The sequence below is a fragment of the Fukomys damarensis genome, unplaced genomic scaffold (genome assembly GCF_012274545.1).
Source record: "Fukomys damarensis isolate Sample0158 unplaced genomic scaffold, DMR_v1.0_HiC HiC_scaffold_20, whole genome shotgun sequence".
Classification (NCBI taxonomy): Eukaryota; Metazoa; Chordata; class Mammalia; order Rodentia; family Bathyergidae; genus Fukomys; species Fukomys damarensis.
Window position 1 is genome coordinate 8,809,235 of NW_022900932.1, and position 4,460 is coordinate 8,813,694.

A 4,460-nucleotide genomic window follows, 5' to 3' on the forward strand; every position below is an offset into this window, starting at 1 on the left:
TTTTTTTTTTTTTTTTTTTTTTTTTTTTTTTTTTTTTTTGCAGTACTGCAGATTGAACTCAGGACCTTGCGCTTTTGAGGCAGGAGCGGCACCACTGAGCTGAATCCCTACCCAACACATAATATTTTAAAAGCATAACCAGAATCCCTCCAAATCCAACCTCCTCACCCCATGTTCTGGGAAGCTGAGCTGTGCTCCGGTGCTTCCACACCCGGGGCACCCACCAGGGTTGGGTGGCAGGATGGTGAGGCCAGGAGTCTGTCCTCCTGCTCCCCTTCACGCACGGGCCACCGCCACACCCGTCACCTGCAGGTCACAGCTCCCTGTGGCCCGGGCCCGTCGCAGCTTCCTCTCCCTCTGAACCCTGCCCACAGCATTCTAAACAGCTCCTTCTCCAGCTCCCTTCAAATTGCGCATCTGTTTCCCCGCTAGGACCCGGAACATGCAGTAAACGTTTTAGTTAGGCTCAGTTTTCGCAGCGAGCAACAGAAAACCCAGAATAACAGCAGCTTACATAAGAGCAAGTTGTGTGTGTCTCGCGCGCGTGAAGTCGGGTGTGCGGTAACCCGGGCCGACTTGGCAGCTGCGGGAACATCAGATCCGATGCAGATCCCGTGGACCCTGAGGACCGGTCCTGAGAGACGTGGGGTCAGCGATGTCTGCAGAGCCCTCCACCCTGGCCTGCGGCACACCTGGCGTCACAGCTGGCCCAGCCGCTGCCCAGCCGTGGCTTCCAGGCTGCCCCTGCGGGATTTGCCCTGGCAAGTGATATCCCTCGCAGTTGGCTCGGGCAGTTCCAGAAATTCCTCAGCTGCCCCCACACGTGCCTTGCAGGCCCTCGAGCCTCTCTCATGAGGTCATAAACAGTAGCTCCTGGACCTTTCACCCCCAGAGCTGGCAAGAAAATGCACCCCATGCTTGGTCCAGCTTTTCCTTGCCAGTGGCAAGAGGCTTTCTGCTTGGGCTGTGGTCCTGGAGCTGAGACAGGGACGTGCTTCTGTGCCCTGTCTTTGGCACAGGTCATTAGGAGTTTCCCCATATTTTACATAAGCCCTTCTCCGATTTTTATGAATTTCTTTGTTTCTTTGCCTTCAATAAAGAAGATCCTTGGGCCGGGGATTTAGCTCAGTGGTTCTGCCACCTGCCTTGCAAATACAAGGACCTGAGTTCGAACCCCAGAGCAAAGTGCAAACCCAAAAAAAAAAAAAAAAAAAAAAAAAAAGAAGATCCTTTTTGTTGTTGTTATTGGTACCAAAGATCAAACTTGGGACCTTGGGCTTTCAAGGCAGGTGGCGGAACCACTGAGCTAAATCCCTGGCCTCTGTCTAGTCTATTTTAAACTTGTGAGCTCAAGTGATCCTCCTGCCTCAGCCTCCCCAGTAGCTGGGATTATAGATGTGTACCACTGTAGCTGGCTGCAACTCACTCTTTTGTTTTGTTTTGGTAAGTATTTTTTATGTGTGTAGTGTTTTGAGAAAGGGTATTGCTTTGCAGTTCAGGCTTGCCTTAAGCTATGTAGTCATGGCTAGTCTTGAACTTGCAGCAATCCTCCTGCCTCAGCTTCCCAAATGCTAGAATTACAGGTGTGTGCAGCTACAGCTGGTGTCACTCTTATTTACTTATTATTTTCATACTTGGGATTGAACCCAGGTCCTTCACACTAAGGTGCAGCTTTAGCCTTTTTAAAAAAAAATTTTTTTTTTTTTAAATTTTGAGACAGAGTTTCACTAAATTGCTAAATTCCCCGGGCTGGGGTTGAACATGTGATCCTCCTGCCTCAGCCTCCTGAGCATTGGAATTATAGGCATGTACCACCACCCTTGGCTCAGTTCATTGTAATATCATGGAATCACTGTTGTATACACAGCCAGTTGTTGACTGAAATGTGTTATGTGACACACAACTTTTTTGGAGGGGGTACCAGGGTTTTGAACTCAGGACCTTGTGCTTGAAAGGCAGGTGTGGTGCCCCTGAGCTACATCTCCAGCCCTTAAGTTTCAGTTTCAAAGCACTCTTTGTGGCCTTTCACCCCTCTGGAAGAAGGATCCCCAGGACCCCACCCTCCTGCACACACACACACACACACACACACACACACGCACACTCCAGTGCACACACACGTGCTCAGTTCCTCTAAGTCTCCTTCTTGTTTCCCCATCTTCCTGCTGAGAGCACCTTTACTTATTCTCAGCCTCAATTCCTAGCATGAAACACAGACCAATACAGAGTTTAGAATGGAAAAAAAAAAAAAATGAATGGAAGCCAGGCATGGTGGCACATGCCTGTAATCTCAGCATTCGGGAAGCTGAGGCAGGAGGATCTCAAGTTTGAGGCCAGCCTGGGCCACATAGTGAGACCCTGTCTCAAGGAAAAAAAAAAAAGGGTGGACATTTTAGGGCTTGCATAGTATTTCATCACAAGATAGCACCAGTTGAGCCATTTCCCTACCCTTGAACATGTAGGTGATTTTTATATCCCTAATTACTGTAAACAGTGCTGTAGAGTTTTCCTTTTTGGGCCTCAGGCATGCTGGGTGGGTGTGGTCCCCTGAGCCCCACCCCCAGGGCCAGGGCGAGATTTCCATTTGATAAACCTTGGGCGCCCACTTCTGATGTCTCAGTGTGCATGCGCTAACTTGTTGTCCCACTTTGAGCACAGTCCCCTAATTTTAGGGGATGTGTCGGATGTGTCATTGATGACTGCTTGGTGACAGCAGCAATCTTCTCTCGTCACACAGCTGCATTTATATCCTTTCCTTGTTCCCATCCTGTGAGGCTCCTCTCAGCTCAAGGCCCTGGGTTTCAGGGAGGGAAGGCACGCTGCCCACGCCCTTGGTGCATCCTTGAGTGCAGAGCGTGGGGGAGACAGGCAAACCCCCCGGAGCTCAGGGCAGGGCCTTCCAGGAACCACAGGGCTAGGGACACAGAGAGATTCCTGGGCCAGGCCTTGAGCACATCCAACACCTGTGATCCTTGCACTCCAGGAGGCTGAGGCAGGAGGACGGCAAGTTCCAGCCCAGCCTAGGTAACTCAATGATTTATCAAGACCCTGTCTCAAAATAATAACAAAGAATAAAGGCCTGGGATGTAGTTCAGTGCACAGGCTCTGGGTTCAATCCCCAATACTGATAAAAAATAAAATAAAATAAGGATAGGGCCAGAGATTTAGCTCAATAGTTCCACCACCTGCCTTGCAAGTGCAAGGTCCTGAGTTCGGTCCCCAGTACAAAATAAATAAAATAATGCAAAAGAAGGTAAGGTAGAGTGCCCAGACTGAGCATTAGTGGCCGGGCGGGGAGCCTTGGCCTTGCAGTCCCCAGGAGGTCCTAAGACCCTGAGGCAGTGGCCAGAAGGCCCTTCCCACCTGTGATGTGGTCACACAGGAGTCGTTAGGACACCTGCATCCCGTCCCCACAGATCCCTGCGGCTGTGCACCTGGCTTGGTGGCTTGGGAACTCAGGGAGCCCATGGTCTTAAGGTGCCATGACCTGGGGGGATGGGGCGATCAGAGTGGCCAGGGACAAGGCTGGCATTGGAGTAAGCTGGTCTGGGAGCCCGAGAAAAATGAGTCTGTCTGTGTAAAAGACACAGCCATGCACTAAGGAAGGGTTCAAAGATAATGGCTCAGAAAGGATTCTTCAATCAACAGTTGACGAGCTCTTGGGGAAAAAGTGTGTCTCATTACTTAGTCCAGGGTGGCCTTGAAGTCATGATCCTCCTGCCTCAACCTTCTGAGTGCTGGGATTACAGGTAAGCACCACCCTGCCTGGCTGAAAACTTTATTTTAAAAAGGGGATTTGAGGCCGGGTGTGGTGGCGCATGCCTGTGATCCCAGCACTCAGAAGGCTGAGGCAGGAGGATCGCTGTGAGTTCGAGACCAGCCTGGGCTACATAGTGAGTTCCAGGTCAGTCTCAACTACATAGTGAGACCCTGTCTCAAAATAAATAAATAAATAAATAAGAGCAAAAATACAAAGGGGAGTTGAAGCTGGATGTGGTGGTCAATCCTATAATCCCAGCATTCAAGAGGTTGAGGCAGGAGGATCGCAAGTTCTAGCTCAGGCTGGGCAATTTAGTAACTTGTGAGAACTTTTTTTATTTTTAAGGGATAAAGGGATAGGGGCCCTGGGGATGTAGCTCAGTGCAAAGGCCTTGGGTTCAATCCCCAGTATTAAAAAAAGAAATAAAAAGGTTAGAACCCCACATGAAGAAGTTTCCTGGGCCTCTCTCTGTCTGTGAGACGCCATAAAACCCTGGCGCTACCGGTGCCCGTCACACCTTCCAGAGCCTTGGCTGCCCCTGTGAACTGTGGCTGGCGGTGTGGGGGTGGTGCAGAGCTGGCAGGTGCCCCGGAGGCCTCGCCCCTGTACCGCTCTTCAGAAGGGGGCCACCCTGCTCCCGGCGTGGGAGGCCCGTCCCTGGCCCCTGGGAGGGGACTGGCAGGGGGTGGGGAACGGCTGG